This window comes from Pseudorasbora parva, chromosome 8, assembly GCF_024679245.1.
Source record: "Pseudorasbora parva isolate DD20220531a chromosome 8, ASM2467924v1, whole genome shotgun sequence".
Taxonomy (NCBI): Eukaryota; Metazoa; Chordata; class Actinopteri; order Cypriniformes; family Gobionidae; genus Pseudorasbora; species Pseudorasbora parva.
Window position 1 is genome coordinate 48,509,945 of NC_090179.1, and position 17,996 is coordinate 48,527,940.

At 39.5% G+C, this 17,996-nt stretch overlaps 1 long non-coding RNA gene across 2 annotated transcripts; it reads left to right on the top strand.

Moving 5' to 3' along the window:
* The first annotated feature begins 14,491 nt into the window (after nt 1–14,491).
* Nucleotides 14,492–15,799, top strand: LOC137084939 (uncharacterized). Of its 2 annotated transcripts, none has more exons than XR_010906845.1 (3): nt 14,492–15,002; nt 15,134–15,293; nt 15,403–15,799. It is a non-coding gene; the product is annotated as an uncharacterized lncRNA (long non-coding RNA). The 2 variants fall into 2 exon arrangements; XR_010906844.1 differs by having other exon boundaries at nt 15,190–15,293.
* Nucleotides 15,800–17,996: the final 2,197 nt, after the last annotated feature.

Here is a 17,996-nt window from a genome sequence, read left to right on the forward strand (position 1 = left end):
TCCCCGAATTAGTAAATACAAAAAACCATCAAAACCATTCAACAGTAAAAATTTAATTGATGTCCAACAAATAAACAACAGATATAATACGGATGAACAATTGATAAAGCTTGGGTTGCTGAATATTCGATCCTTTTCGCCAAAAACGCTTGTTGTCAATGATATGATTATAGATCATAACTTAGATGTGCTGTGTTTGACAGAAACCTGGCTAAAACCTGACGATTACATTACTTTAAATGAGTGCACCCCCCGAGATTATTGTTATAAACATGAGCCACGTCTGAAAGGTAAAGGGGGAGGTGTTGCTATAATTTATAATAATATTTTCAGTATTACTCAGAAGTCTAATTTCAAATATAATTCCTTTGAAGTTTTGGTGCTTTATGTAACGCTGTGTAGTGTAAATGATAAATCCCGTCTGACATTTGTGTTGGCTACTGTATACAGGCCACCAGGGCACAATACAGACTTTATCAGAGAATTTGCTGGTTTTGTATCGGAGTTAGTATTAGCTGTAGATAAAGTACTAATTGTTGGGGATTTTAATATCCACGTAGACAATGAAAAAGATGCATTGGGATTGGCATTTAGAGACATTCTAAACTCTATTGGAGTTAGACAACACGTATCGGGACCCACTCATCGCCTTAATCATACTTTAGATCTAATAATGTCACATGGAATAAATGTTGATACTGTTAAAATTCTGCAGCAGAGAGATGACATCTCAGATCATTACCTAATATCATGTATACTTAATTTACCTAAGGCTGCAAAGCCATCCCCTCGCTTCAAATATGGCAGGACGATAACCGCTGCGACTAAAGATTGCTTTGTACATAATCTTCCTCATCAGTTCCATCTCCTCAGCATTACAGATAGCCAAGATGAACTTGATGCTGCAACCGAAACTATTGACTCTCTCCTTACTAGCACTTTAGATATAGTTGCTCCCCGGCGCTTAAAGAAGATTAAAGCAAATAATCCAACGCCGTGGTACAACGAGCACACTCGGGCCCTTAAAACAGCAGCCAGAAAAATGGAGCGCAGCTGGAAGAAAACAAAACTAGAGGTTTTTCGCAATTTGTGGAAAGAGAGCATGATTGCATACAGAAAGGCCATAAAAACTGCTAGATCTGCTTATTTCTCATCTCTTTTAGAAGAAAACAAACACAACCCTAAGTATTTATTCGATACAGTGGCTAAATTATCAAAAAATAAAGCTTCAGCTTCTGATGTTTGTAAACAACACAGCAGTAATGACTTTATGAACTTCTTTACTAGTAAGATTGATAATATTAGGAATAAAATTATAACCATGCAGCCGTCTATTACAGTATCACTTCAGACAGAGCATTGTAGTGTCACTGAGGAAAAATTACACTCATTCACTACTATAGGAGGAGAAGAATTGGCTAAACTTGTAAAATCATCAAAATCAACAACATGTATGCTTGACCCTATACCGACTAGGCTATTAAAAGAGATACTTCCAGAGGTCATAGATCCTCTGCTTAATATCATTAATTCATCTTTGACATTAGGATATGTACCGAAAACTTTTAAGTTGGCTATAATTAAACCACTTATTAAAAAAACGCAACTTGATCCTAAAGAATTAGTCAATTACAGGCCAATCTCGAATCTACCGTTTCTATCAAAAATACTAGAAAAGGCCGTGTCTTCACAATTATGTTCTTGTTTAGAAAGAAATGGTATATGTGAGGATTTCCAGTCAGGATTTAGACCGTATCATAGTACCGAGACTGCTCTAATTAGAGTTACAAATGATTTACTCTTATCATCTGATCGTGGTTGTATCTCTCTATTAGTGTTACTCGATCTTAGCGCTGCATTTGATACTATCGATCACAATATTCTTCTGAATAGAATCGAAAATTATGTTGGCGTTAGTGGAACTGCTTTGGCATGGTTTAAATCATACTTATCTGACCGTTATCAGTTTGTAGCAGTAAATGAAGAGATGTCACACCGATCACAAGTTCAGTATGGGGTACCGCAAGGCTCAGTGTTAGGACCGTTGCTTTTCACCCTGTATATGCTACCACTGGGAGATATCATTAAGAAGCATGGCGTTAGTTTTCATTGTTATGCTGACGATACTCAGCTCTATATTTCCTCACGCCCTGACGAAACCTACCAATTCACAAGATTAACAGAATGCATAGCTGATATAAAAAATTGGATGAATAGTAATTTTCTGCAACTTAATTCAGATAAAACTGAATTTTTAATTATTGGACAGAAAAGCTCGACAAGTAGTAACCGAGAATACTGTCTAACACTTGATGACTGCTCTGTCAAGCCCTCGTCGTCAGTGAGGAACCTGGGTGTGCTCTTTGATACCAATCTTTCATTTGAAAGCCACGTTTCTAGCATCTGTAAAACCGCATTCTATCATCTTAAAAATATATCTAAATTACGGCACATGCTTTCAATGCAAAATGCTGAACAGTTAGTACATGCGTTCATGAGCTCAAGGCTAGATTATTGTAATGCTCTACTGGGTGGTTGCCCTACTCGCTTAATAAACAAACTCCAGCTAGTCCAAAACGCAGCAGCTCGAGTTCTTACTAGAACCAGGAAGTATGATCATATTAGTCCAGTTCTGTCAACACTGCACTGGCTCCCTATTAAACATCGCATACATTTTAAAATCTTGCTTATTACTTACAAAGCACTAAATAGTTTAGCTCCCCGGTACTTAAGCGAGCTCTTAACGCATTATACTCCATCACGTCGATTGCGGTCTCAAAACTCTGGCCAGTTGATAATACCTAGAATATCTAAATCAACTGCAGGCGGTCGATCCTTTTCCTATTTAGCTCCTAAATTGTGGAATAGTCTTCCTAGCATTGTTCGGGAAGCAGACACACTCTGTCAGTTTAAATCTAGACTAAAAACACATCTCTTTACTATGGCATACACATAGAACATTTTTAACTCTTATTATTCAGATCAATTGACTGATTGTTAGGCTGCATTAACTAGGTCAGCCGGAACCGGGAACACTTCCCATAACACCTGATGTACTCGTTACATCATAAAAAGAGTGACATCTACGCTAATGTTAGTCTCTCTGTTTATCCCGAGGTTTATCCCGGATCTGGGCCCTGTCCGGATCGGATGGTGGACCTGCCTGGACATGACCAACGCATCCTGGAGTGTCTGCTGAGCCGTGTCAAATGGTGTCTCCTCCGAATTTGCCTCACTGGCACGACATTCTCAAAACCCGTCTTCGGCGCAATAATTCCGATCTTTCATGTATTCATACTCTTGTGTAATTGACGCCCCATCCTAAATAAATCTGTCTCTTCCGTGATACCCTGAAAATTTAGAATAATCCGATCTAATATGATTTCTGACCTGTAAGGTTGCCAGAATAATAATCTTACACGGTGTGTTAATAGGCCAGAGGAGAACTGGCACCCCGACTGAGTCTGGTTTCTCCCAAGGTTTATTTTTCTCCATCATGCCCCGATGGAGTTTTGGTTCCTTGCCACTGTCGCCTTTGGCTTGGCTTGCTCAGTTGGGGACACTAAAAATATGATTAAAGTTATTCAACTTATTATACAAATAAAATATATGAATTAAGTCTTATTTAATTCTATAAACTATAATACTGATCTGCCAACATTGTCGCTATATGATAAATTAAAATAAGCTGATAACATCACTGTTTTCTTCAGTACGACTGTACAGCCAAATCGAATTTTGTCGCAATATTATCCTGTTTGACACTGTGAAGCTGCTTTGACACAATCGTGATTGTAAAAGCGCTATATAAATAAAGTTGATTGATTGATTGATAGTTTAGATGTAGTTTTAAGATGGTAGAATGCCGTTTTACAGATGCTAGAAACGTGGCTTTCAAATGAAAAATTGGTATCAAAGAGCACACCCAGGTTCCTCACTGACGACGAGGGCTTGACAGAGCAAGTGTTAGACAGTTTTCTAGGTTACTACTTGCGGAGCTTTTCTGTCCAATAATTAAAAATTCAGTTTTATCTGAATTAAGTTGCAGGAATTTACTATTCATCCAATTTTTTATATCAGCTATGCATTCTGTTAATCTTGTGAATTGGTAAGTTTTGTCAGGGCGTGAAGAAATATAGAGCTGAGTATTATCAGCATAACAATGAAAACTAACGGCATGCTTGCTAATGATATCTCCCAGTGGTAGCATATACAGAGTGAAAAGCAACGGTCCTAACACTGAGCCTTGCGGTACTCCATATTGAACTTGTGATCGGTGTGACATCTCTTCATTTACTGCTACAAACTGAGAACGGTCAGATAAGTACGATTTGAAGAGAGAAGGAATTCCTAATCAAACAAACGCTATTAGACCATCAGCATCAGTGCTCAAAAAACACAACACATACTTTCAATATTTTTCCTATTTTAAACTTGAGTCTTCTATGGTTAAATTGTGTACTAAGACCAACGAAAAATTAAAAATTGCTATTTTTTAGACCGTTATTGCTGGGAACTATTTTCTCATTCCTGCGTAGGAACTTTGCAGCCATCATGAGTGCAGCAGTGCAATGATATAACTGAGCGCCTGAAAATAGGCCAACTTCCGTGAATATAACCAGCGTGACAGTCTGCTTGCACAGAGAATGCATCTCGTAACCATGGAGATGTTTGTGAGAGATGATTAAAGGATATTTACTTTGGTGCAGATCCCGAACTGTATCTATTTAAAACGGTATAACAGTTACACTGAAGACAAGCTTTTGAAATGTGAAAGAGAAAGTGTGGCTGGACAGACTGGGGCAGAAGGGACAAGGAGAGCAGATTCAAACTGGTGAGCCAAAGAAGAGTCAAAGTTCAAGGAAAAATGGTCCGACATGGTCTTCAGACCTTTTGATTTTGACTAACGTAATATGTGAATGAAATATGCTAAAATGGTGCTGCTTATTATGAAGAAAGAGAGAGTCTGCGCATTGTGCTCTTTCTCTCTATCACTCAGTTGAAATGCGCCGTGTCATCTACATCACTCATAAATCCCAATAACTGATCAAATAAGGCTTTGATGGTTCAAACATTTTTTTGACAGCCGCCTAATAATTTTCAATTCAGGAGATATGCTCCGAAGCCTCGGCACAGAATATAACATCACTAACGTAGTATTTTGTACCATAGAAACTGTGTAGATAAACAATACCGGCAATTCCACATTCTGTTTTAATCACTCTATACATTACCTCATCAGAACTCTACAACAAAATTACTAACGTTCTATATTGTATAAACGAAATAGCTGCGCAAATCCCCACGCTTAGTGATTGCGTTCACAGGCAATGTTAGCTAAAGACAACAGCAGTGCTTTTCAATCTGGTCGTTCAAGCTAACAAAAACATTTAATAAATAATGTTATACTTACAGCCCTGGACGATGATACACCGTCTGGACATATCCTTTAGATGCCATGTGTCCATGTTTTCCACATAGTCAGCTGGTCCCAAATGCTTTGAGCAAACATACAGTTTCTTGTTTGAATCTACTGGTGTTTTGATATCTATGGTTCAGAGCAGTCAACCACTGATTCTTTCATTACTTGATTTTTGTTGCTATTCTGTGAAACATGATGGTAGTACACACCTTCGACTCACTATCACAGCTCTTTACAACACACAGAACCATGGGAACCTGAGAACCTGAGTTTTAGTTATCAAGAAATATATGCTAGAACTTTTCAGTTTCTACGCAATTTTATTGATAAATCACAGAAGAGTGTTGACAATATATTTCTGCACTACTGAATTGTTTGTGTGAGGCGCGCACGATCTCCGCGGGATCGGGTATGTGTGTGTTGTAATGCAGCACGCATTAGTTTAGCATTATCCTGATCAATTTTGAGATTGCAGATGGTATAATCAAACATGTCTCGTGAAGAGGTCTCAGAGTATGCATTTATTTGTAATTTTTAACTGTGGAAAACAGAGCCTGCGTGTGTCAGGAAATTGCTTTTCCTGTTGCGCCCTCTATAGGCCAGCGACTAGTCTACGTCAAGCTTAAATCGTCATGACTGAGCATTAAGGTCAACTAGTCGATTAGTTGACTAGTCGATGCAACCCCTACCTGCAATAACACAAACTTAGTGCCGGTTATTTTGGAAGTTACCTATCTGAGGACTACTTTCAGGCGCTGTGTAATATCATCACACACCTGAACCCATTGTACGACCGCAAAGTTCCATGACTACTACGCAAGAATCAGAAAAGAGTTCCTATCTATATTGGTATAAAAATCTAATTGTTTTATTTCCCATTGGTCTTAGTACATGATGCAACTACAGAATAGTCAAGTTTTAAATATAAAAATAATATCTTAAAAAAAATAAAGTCTTTGGTAATTTTTGAGAGCAATGCTAATGGACTAATATGATTCAATGATGTATGCTAAGCTATGCTAAAAGTGTCACAAATCAGGCCTCTGGGGCTCCCTCTGATCGCCACCAGAGGGCTCCCTCACCTCAATATTTATCCCCATTTTGGACTTCATTACCCATAATCCTTTGCTCTGACTCATCAGTCGGGGCGGCAGTGGTTCAGTGGTTCATGTAGGTTGTCTACAAACCAAAAGGTTGGTGGTTCGATCCCTGGTTCCACCTGACCAAGTGTCGAGGTGTCCATGAGCAAGACACCTAACCCCAGCTGCTCCCGACGAGCTGGATGGCGCCTTGCATGGCAGACACCACCATCGGTGTGTGAATGAATGTATGGATGGGTGAATGTGAGGCAATATGTAAAGCGCTTTGGATGGCCATAGGGTCTGTTGAAAGCGCTATATAAATGAAGTCCATTTACCATCCATCAGTCATCATTGTTTACACCTGTGTGCCATTAGCCTCATCACCATAGTCTATATAAACCTTGTTCACTCTGCCATTCACTGTGAAGTCTTGTAAAGTGTAACTACTACAATTCGGAGCGTTCTATCATGTTTTCATGTCTCTTGGTTTTGGATCACCTGCCTGTTTCTGGACTACTCTCTTGCCTACATTCCCTGCCTTGTTGTGTTTGTCTGCTCGGACTGCCTGCATGTATTTTGACCTTGCCTGTACTTTAGACTTCGATTGTGGACTGTTGTCTTAATAAAATTGCATTTGGATCCCCAATCTGTTGACTCATCGTTACAAAAAGTGCTACAGCCAGATAAAGAGATCAGCTGAATGGATTCAAAAATGGTAAAACTCTTCTGTTTAACTCTAAGGAACTTGGAAAATGAGGCATTGGGTCGGCAGCACGCCGAGATGAACTCAAAAAGATCCGTCAGGGTTTTGTCGAGGAGAGGGCGAAACTTGACATCCTATCGCACACCCCAGTACCGGACCCAGAAGGCGATACCAAAAGCCCGTAAAAAGAGGTGTGCTGTGGATTGGGCTCAGGTGGTTGCTAGGATGTTGCTATGTGGTTGCTAGGGTATTCGAGTGGTTGCTAGGATGTTGCTATACGGTTGCTAGGGTGGTTTCTATGTGCTTGGTAACGTACTCAGTGTGGTTTCCAGGATATTGTTATATGTTTGCTAGGGTACTCAGGTGGATGCTAGGGTGGTTGCTATGTGGTTGCTAGGGTACTTGGGTTGTTAATAAGGCCTTGCTACATGGTTTAAACTTCTATTTTTCTGGCCCTTATACATTATATACCACCCATATGTGACTGTGTGAGTGAGTTTGTGAATGTGTGTGTGAGTGTGTGTGTGTGTTTATTCGTGAGTGAGTGTGTTTGAGACTGTGTGAGAGTTTGTGAATGTGTTTAAGAGTGTGTGACTGTGTGTGTTTGTGAGTGAGTGAGTGAGTATGTGTTTTATGTGAGTTTGTGAGTGTGTGTGCATTTGTGTGTGTATGTGCGAGCGCATGTCTGTGTGTGCATGCGTGTGTGAGTTTGTGTGTGTGTGTATGTGACTGTGAGAGAGTGTGCATGTGTTTGTTTGAGTTTGTGAGTGTGTGTTTGTGTGTTTGTGTTAGTGTGTGTGTGGCTGTATGCATTCGTGAGTGTGTGTGTTTTTGACTTTGTGTGTGACTGTGTGTGTATGTATGTGAATGTGTGTCTGTGTATGTGACTGTGTGTTTGATTGTGTGTGTGTGTGTGTGTGTGTGTGTGTGTGTGTGACAATGTGTGTGAGTTGTAAGTGTTTGTGAGTGTGTGACTGTGTGTGTGTGTCCGTGAGGGTCTTTGTCAGTTTGTGAGCATATGTGTATGTAACTGTGTGTGTGAGAGAGTGTTTGTGAGTGTCTGTGTGTGTTTGCGAGTGAGTGTATTTGTGACTCTGAGAGTTTGTTTGTGTGTGTGTGTGTGCGTGTGTGTGTGTTTGTGAGTGAGTGTTTCGGACTGCCTGCATGTATTATGACCTTGCCTGTACTCTAGACTTCGATTGTGGACTGTTGTCTTAATAATTTTATTTGGATCCCCAATCTGTTGACTCATCGTTACAAAAAGTGCTACAGCCAGATAAAGAGATCAGCTGAATGGATTCAAAAATGGTAAAACTCTTCTGTTTAACTCTAAGGGACTTGGAAAATGAGCCTATTTTCAAAAAAGTGGAGTGTTCCTTTAATTCATTGTCCCTGGTTGACTAAATCATGGCCACGTTAAAATAATTTGTTCTCTCATTTTATTAAAACTAGGCAACAGATTATACAATGTGGCCACAGTCTAATTAAAATGAGGAAGCGACGCTACCACCACGCTACTGCAAAATGTAGTTAGGCTAGTAGCGTCACTACTTGTAACAACGCTACTACTCAACACAGCACATACACACTGTCACTTTCTCACTCATACACACACATACACTCACACTTTCTCACTCATAAATACACACACTTTCTCACTCACTCACTCACTCACTCACTCACTCACTCACTCACTCACTCACTCACTCACTCACTCACTCACTCACTCACTCACTCACTCACTCACTCACTCACTCACACACACACACACACACACACACACACACACACACACTTTCTCACTCATATATACACACAGACACATACATTCCGGGGGGCATGGGGTTGGCAGCACGCCGAGATAAACTCAAAAAGGTCCGTCAGGGTTTTGTCCGTCAGTTTGTGAATGTGTGTGTGAGTGTGTGACTGTGTGTGTGTGTGTGTGTGTTTGTTTGTGAGTGAGTGTGTGAGAGTTTGTGAATGTGTTTATGAGTGTGTGACTGTGTGTGTTCGTGAGTGTGTGTGTTTGTATGTGACTGTTATGTGTGTTATGTGAGTTTGTGAGTGTGTGTGCATTTGTGTGTGTGTGTGTGTGTGCGCGCACGCATATCTGTGTGCATGCGCGTGTGAGTTTGTGAGTGTGTGCATGTGACTGTGTGTGTGTTTGTGAGTGAGTGAATGTGTTTGAGAGTGGGTGTGTGTATGTGACTGTGTGTGTCTGTGTATGTGTCTGTGTGTTGTGTGTGTAAGTTTGTGAGTGTGTGACTGTGTTCGTGAGTGAGTGAGTGTGTATGTATGTGACTGTGTGTATGTGACTGTTATGTGTGTGAGTGTGTTTGTGAGTGTGTGAGCATGTGCATGTGACTGTGTGAGTTTGTGAGTGTTTGTGAGTGTGTGTAAGTGTGTGACTGTGTTAGTTTGTGAGTGTGTGTGTGTGACTGTGTGTGTCTGTGTTGTGTGTGAGTTTGTGAGTGTTTGTGAGTGTGTGTTCGTAGTGAGTGTGTGAGTGAGTGTGTATGTGACTGTTTTGTGTGTGTGTGTGTGTGTGTGTGTGTGTGTGTGTGTGTGTGTGTGTGCGCGCGCATGTCTCTGTGTATGTGTGTGTATGTGACTGTGTGAGAGTGTGTGTGTTTGAGTTTGTGAGTGTGTGTTTGTGTGAGTGTGTGGCTGTGGCTGTGGCTGTATGTGTTCGTGAGTGTGTGTGTTTTTGACTTTGTGTGTGACTGTGTGTGAGTTGTGAGTGTTTGTGAGTGTGTGACTGTGTGTGTGTGTTTGTGAGTGAGTGTGAGTGTGTGTGTTTATGTATATATGTGACTGTGCGTGTGTGTGTGTATGTGACTGTTATGTGTGTGTAAATGTGTGTGTGTGTTTGTGTGACTGTGTGTGTGTGTGACTGTATGTGTGTTCGTGAGTGTGTTTGTGACTGTGTGTGTGACTTTGTGTGTGTGTGTGTGTGTGTGTACGTGTACGTGACTGAGTGTGCATGTCTGTGTGTGTGTGCTTGTTTTTGTGAAATATGAGGACACAAATGTGTATAATGCCATGACACAGGTATTACAGGAGAGGGTGAAATATGAGGACATTACCCATGTCCCCACTTTTCAAAAGGCTTATAAATCACACAGGAGGAGTTTTTTGAGAAAGTAAAAACAATATTTCCTGTGATGGGTAGGTTTGGGGGCTGTGTGTGTGTGTGTGTGTGCTCTCTTTGGCCCATTAAAGACCACTCTCGCTGCTGCATTCAGGATCAGCTGCAAAGGTTTGATAGTTTCTGAGAACTTTCTCTGAGAACTTTCTGTCGAATGTGTTTCCTATGAAGTCAGTAGCGCCTGATATAAAGTTTGAGTTGAATTACATTGGTTGCCCTGTTTTGATTTGAAACACTATTTAAAGCTTCTTTCTTGTGTAAATTCTGTATATGCTAGCATCATTTATGTATACTGTATTCACCTGTTGTGTAGGCTATGCTTCAAGAATCATAAAATTACATCGGCAAGTTAACAACATTAAATTGGTAAAAGAAATGACCACCCCACATGGAAAGAATCTATATAAACATATATGTTTCAACATAGGATTTCATATAGGTTTTTTATATGTGACATATATAAAATTGCCGTTTTCCTATATTATAGGCTATGTACATGCACATATATGTAGGCTACATATACCTATATGCTCTTATATGTGTGCATATGTGCACCTATATGTTCAATTTACTGTAAAAAAAATCATTACAGTATATTGATGTTAATTATAATTTATTAAACTGGAAAAACGGATCGTATAAAACTTGTTTTGATCGGTACTGAGGGGATTATCTTCAAGGTAAATTAAACATATGATTGGTCATCATTTTCAACAGAAATGCCCGTGATTGGCTACAACACTCAACACTGTAAAATCATGATGGAGCTACTCGCGTGACCCAAATAAAATAACCATATCACTCAAGAAAAATATTAACGTTGTGAATAAACTGCCACTGTAAAGCCTAGTCGAAGTCAATGCACATATTGTGTTAATATTAGCCAGAAATTGCTGCAAATATAGTGAATCTACTGTCTATCCTGCTTAATCCCATTCAACTGGATTGACAGCGTGGAGTTGTTTGGAACTATTGAGCGCTCTATGAACCACGTGACACCGTGGCGGCGAGATCAAAGAGTGTCGCAGCTCTCTTTTTATATGGCTCTGGTTGAGACCATAGACTGTAAAAAAATATGGACGTAGCGTCCGTGACGTCACCCATAGGATTCCGATAAGCCGTTCTGAAGCTTAAAGGTGTGTTGGACATCGGCTGCGGCTGGATGCATGCGATCGGCGAGAGTAGCCGAGTGCAGGCGGGGAGGACGAGCTGCAAACGGAGACGTGAAGTCGGACACTTTCTACCTCCCACAGTGACGCTTGTGCTGTTTTTGCAAACTTTATCACAGCTGAAGTTAAATAAATGCAATATTTCTCAAATACACAGATGTTTCAAATGATATTTTCATCCAATATTTTATGTACTGCTTAATAAAGCGTCTATTTGGACAAGATTAATGTTCAACATATAAACCTACACTATCTATGAAGTGTTGTCAACGGTTTTTATCAGTTTTAGTTTGATAAACATGATAATATAACATCGTGGCTACATGAAAAGAGGTTTTACTGTTATAAATAAATGATTTTTGAGCATTAGCATAACATAAGGTTTTAGATTAAACACGAAACGCACGTGTTTGCTGTCATGCGGTGAATCGGCCAATCGTGGATCAGCTGTGTCGTCATCAGAGCTCGAGCAGCCTCCTGCAGTCCCCCTTGAGAATCTGAACCGGCTGCATCAGCCGGCTGCTCTCGAATCGTTCTCGCGGTACTTTGTTGACATATGTCACAGACACGTGCTGTCAGCGCTGTCTCAAATCGGACTAAATTTCTAACCGACATGCACTGCTTTAAGTCAGCCGCCGATCTGTCTGCGCATCGCTGGGTGAAGTCGAACAAGCCTTAAAGTAGGGTCGAGCTGGGCGTTGCCATCTTGTGAGCGAGTCATCACGTGTCACTCCCGGATAGCAGAAAATGGGCAAAAAGGCGGGATGTGCGCAGAGCTGAGGTGACGCAATGACTATAGACGGCAGATAAATGGCTATCCACCTGTAACCACACCCTTACTTATGCAGAACTTTAAGGCTTTAGGCTTGTTTGAGATGAGCAAAATCTGCGCAGAACCGATCACCGGTGATCAGCGCGAGATGCATGCCGGTTAGAAATGTGTCCGAGGGCGGTCCGCCTTGCACTGACGTCATGCTGACGCATGTCAAAAATCTCTCGCGATGGCGAGGCGGACGTGTCGGATTCTGCAGTCGAGCGCAGTTGCTCTCCACCGACTGCGCTAAACAAAAGCATGATGGGAAACGACTTGCTGACGACACAGCTTAATGCTTATTGGTTTAAACAACCGTGATGTATAGTTATTTTTTTTAATATTTGATTTTAAAACTCTGATATCATGTTTTTATGTGAATATTCCCAAACTCTCGGACAGTGCGATCTCTCAGTGGGTTATGTGATTGTTGTCATATTAATAAAAATATATAAAAACGTGTGTAATTAAAGAAAAAATGCTTGATAAACAGGCCTTTCGAAAGGAAATAAATAACAAAAACTTTGGGTGTCATGTTCATAATATTTATTTTCATATAAAACTGTCTGATCCACTACGAGAAGAGAGAACTGTAATCTCACATACACACACACACACACACACACACACACACACACACACACACACACACACACACACCTGATCTCGCAGGTGTCTGATCCACTACGAGAAGAGAGAACTGTAATCTCTCTCACACACACACACACACACACACACTCCTGATCTCGCAGGTGTCTGATCCACTACGAGAAGAGAGAACTGTACACTGCATGAAAAGTGGGATTTTCGTCAGTAAGCGGCACTGTAGATTGTCGTGGAAGATCAGGTTTACGACTGTACACGGCAGTTTGCAGGCGACACCGAAAACTGCCGTGAATTGTCAGAAATTGACGTGGGCCTTGCTTGGCAGTTGTCCCCCCCAACACCCCCCTTCCCTTAACTCCAGGGGAGGCTTTAACATGTAAATGAACATGCTGTGAGCTATACAAATGCAAATCAGGGTAGCAGGAGTTTTAACCCATGTGACATTTTTCTAAAAGGTATTAACTTCCTTCTAAGAAAATCTCTTAGATAGATCAGGCTCAGTATAGCCTAATTGTAAAATCTTAAACTTAAGCTTGAATTTATATATTTGATGAAAGTATTCTAGATTATTTATTGTGTGTCATTTGCAATCAGTCCCCGTGAATTCAGTGCGACTCGCAATTTTGACCAATCACCGCAACTTTTACCAATCATTGCGGTCTCCTGCTAATAAGCGGCGTCATACATCAGCAAACTTTATATATCATATATCATTGCCTGTCAAAATGAACGTGTTAACACAAATTAATTTTAACGGCACTACATATATATATATATATATTTATATATATATATATATATATATATATATATATATATGTGTGTATATATATATATATATATATATATATATATATATATATATATATATATATATATATATATATATATACATATATATATATATATATATACATATACATATACATATACATACAGGGGTTGACATTAACTTTTTTGCTCACCGGCCACCGTGGCTAGTGGTTTTCCAAAGTTACTAGCCACTCAGCATTTTCACTGGCCACAATTTTGCTGTTTGGAAATTACATTGTATATGTTTAAAGTTGACTTTGGCATATATAAATTACTTGATTTTGAATCATTTTACTTTATTTAGAAGATTTAAAACCCTTTCAAACTTTCAAATGCAGAATGACCCCCCAAATCTTGTATATCAGCTGGGATGTGCAGGTGGGCAAGGGGTGGGCAATATAATAGATTATAATAGAATATAATAGGCTAATATGAGAAAGGTAATATGACAGGCTATGAGTTATTTTAGTTAGGATATATATATATATATATATATATATATATATATATATATATATATATATATACATATATATATATATATATATGTATATATATATATGTATATATATATATATATATATATATATATATATATATATATATATATATATATATAATTTAAAAAATACCCTAAGCAAATTACAAAAACAATAGTTGTTAAAAATAAAATAAAAATTCCGATACTAATACGACACAATGTAATTTATTGAATGTAATTGTCATTGGATACGACTTTCATCGAAAAGAATGTAAAAAAAATGTGGGCGTGGTCTGTGTTGTGAAATGAAACCACATTAAAAATTCCCTTAAACTGCGTTGGAAACATACAGCAAAGCAGCGACAGAGGAAAACACAGAGCCTGATATTATGCAAACATTTACCAATAATGTGGAAAGCGTTTTAAATCTGTTCAGTGGAAAATCCGCTGTGACGAATCTGTCCTCGTCTAACATCTGCTGTAAATCCAGGTAAAACTAGCTGCGTGCACGCGCCCGTCCCCAGATAACATGATCCCCAGTTGATCCGTAACACCGGCGGGAAGAAACAGCTGAATGCAATCAGTGGGCTATCTCGTCAGCTTGCTCAGTTTGCTGCCGATTTTAACGAGCAGTTAACTTTAGTAATCTCCAGGTTGCTGTCCATAGATGATAGGTTGCTTGCTTTGGAGTCGAAAAACTGTGTGGAAGATACTAACTTTAAGAAGAGAAGACGAGTGCCTAAGAGAAGACCAGTCCTAAGATTGCGGTAAGACTGTTATCTAAGCTAAAGTAACCTAAAGCAAAGCTTTTTAAGTAGCAAAAGCTGAAATTAGCCTTGTAAAAGAACAAATGTAAGTTGCTTTATAAAAGTGTTTTCTTTTTCTGGTCATTTTACAGGAAGCAGTACGCCGTCTTCACAGCTTCGTCATAACACTCATTTAATTGTTTTCCAGCTGCATGTAAGACATAGAGACAGTACGCAGGAGGTACAAACATCCAGTTCTTGCATCGCACGCAGAAGCTGAGTTCAGCTCGGAGTCGATTGAGAAGAAAGAGGGTAAGATTTATTAGATTAGATCCGTTTTTGGTCAGTGTGACTATTTTTCAGGTGCATTTTACGCAGTACATCGTGCGATACTGATTGTCTTTATTGTTTGTTTTTACAGCTGCTACAAGCAAGAAAGAGTGTGTTAGCTGAGGATGAGGTGGGCCTTTGGAAGTGCGCTACCATAGACCTGATGTCTGATGAGGAAGACGGCATCGTTCGCGCGGTGTCTGGATGGACTGTTTGACCAGCCAGGAGCTCGCCGAGCTCTGTGCCACGCTGCAATCGAGATTAGAGGCGATTCCAAAGAACGGCAACGCACGACAGACGTCTGAAAAATGGACTGAAATCAGACAGAATGGCGCTAGTTACCTACAGCTCTGAAGCGGAAAACAGAGACTTCATGGTGCTGTAGGATTTTGGGCTTCTCGTGAGCTTCCTATTGTTGTGTGGGCAGATCTCAAACGTTTTGCATTTGGTTGTGTGTTTGTGTTTGTTCTAATAAAGCTCTTTCTTTGAATAAACTGCACGTCCCTGGCATATTTTCTTTCCTCAATAAATGAATGTCCTTGATGGTTATAATAGCGTAGTCCATAGGATAACAATGACATGAATATAAAACATAATAGCATATCATCTGAATATATACAATTAAAAAATAATATGCAAATCATAATTTTATATATATATATATGGGTGTAAAATTATTATAATTTGGGGGTTTAAATTTATTAATTTATTACCCAGGTTGACCAATAGTAACAGATCTGCCAACCAATCACGAGTGATATTTCTTGTTTCAATGTAGTAGTTTCAACCAATACTGAGTGAGGAAATTCAAGCCATTCCGGCAAGGTGCCGCCCAGAGCTGCTATTCATATGCTAATTAGAGCCATTAGCGCCGGCGCCAGCATGCCTCCGCAAGCTCCACATACGTCATGGTTCGTTTCCGTCAATATGTGGCACAGACGAACGCGACGTTCACAGGCTGTAAACTGACGTTAATTGTCGAAAATCAGGGAGATTTCCGGCCGTTTACGGGGACGAAAATCCCACTTTTCATGCAGTGGTAATCTCACACACACACACACACACACATACACACACACACACACACCTGATCTCGCAGGTGTCTGATCCACTACGAGAAGAGAGAACTGTAATCTCACACACACACACCTGATCTCGCAGGTGTCTAATCCACTACGAGAAGAGAGAACTGTAATCTCTCACACACACACCTGATCTCGCAGGTGTCTGATCCACTACGAGAAGAGAGAACTGTAATCTCTCACACACACACACACACACCTGATCTCGCAGGTGTCTGATCCACTACGAGAAGAGAGAACTGTAATCTCACACATATGAGGGGTGGTTTATACAAAATAAGTAGATTGCTAAGCAAACTGAGAGGCGAACTAACGTGTATACGCTCGCCAGCCGTCTGGCCAAAATCCCATATTATTCAGGCGTCAGACGTAGGATTCGAGACGTTAGACGTCACGGTCACGTGTCGGAGTTGTGCTCAAAGTGCGCGGCGGCGTGGCGGCGACGTATGTGAGAAATTATATTTTTTTACTTTGCGTCTGAATAACGTACGCGTGGATAAACGCCTGGACAACGTACGCGTGGATAAACGCCTGGATATATTCATCAAAATTTGGAAACTGTATCCTACTATTTTGATAGTTTTTGTGAGAAGTCTCTTCTGCTTACTAAGGCGTTGCATTTATTTGATCCAAAATACAGCAAAAACAATATTTTGGAATATTTTTACATTATAAAATAACTTTTTTTTTCTATTTGAATACATTTTAAACCATTTCTGTGATCAAAGCTGAATGTATCACCGTTACTCCAGTCGCAGTGTCACATGATCCTTCACTCATCATTCTCATGTGAGGATTTGAGCTCAAGCATTTATTATTATTATCAATGATGAAAACAGTTGTGTATAATTTATTGTCAGGATTATTATAATGAATAGAAAGTAAAAAAATAACAGAATTGTTTGGGGAAGCTTATTCAGCAAGGATGCATTAAATGGATGAAGTTAAAGTATACACATTTATAATGCTGCAAAAGCTTATATTTTTATTTATCTTAAGTATAAAGCTTTTGCATTATAAATGTAGGCCTAGGCTATCTTTAACCCTCTGCCCGACGAAAGCACCGGCTTTTTTGATCAGATGATAATGTTGTCATCACATCACATGCATTTGTTAGATATCTGAGAAGTTACTACCATATATAATATTTCTATAATAATGTTGTCATTATTTGCACATTTGTTTTCAGATATTCAAAATGTGTGTACAGGATGTTACAGTCTATGGCAGGGGTTTTGAAACTGGGGTCCCCAGAAAAATTTCAGATAGCCTTATTTAAAAGACAAAGCAAAAATGAATAAAGTCTACCGAACAGTCTAACTGTTTTATTTCTAAACGTTTCTTTCATTGTTTGCCATATACTTTTCAGAATTGTATATGTTTGCTTTGTATTTTTCTAGTGAGTTTTTCTCACTATAGTCCCCTTTATCTCGCTCACTGAGTTTGTAGAGCAGTATTCTTAATGCGATACATAGCTGCTTATTGTGAAAGTTGCCTATACTAGTCATTTTTTATTGAACATGTTCTTCAGGTTTATACGTCCAACGTAAAGTATAGGCGATTTAATTTTGGAAACAATGTTCTATTTAAAATGTCACACTTA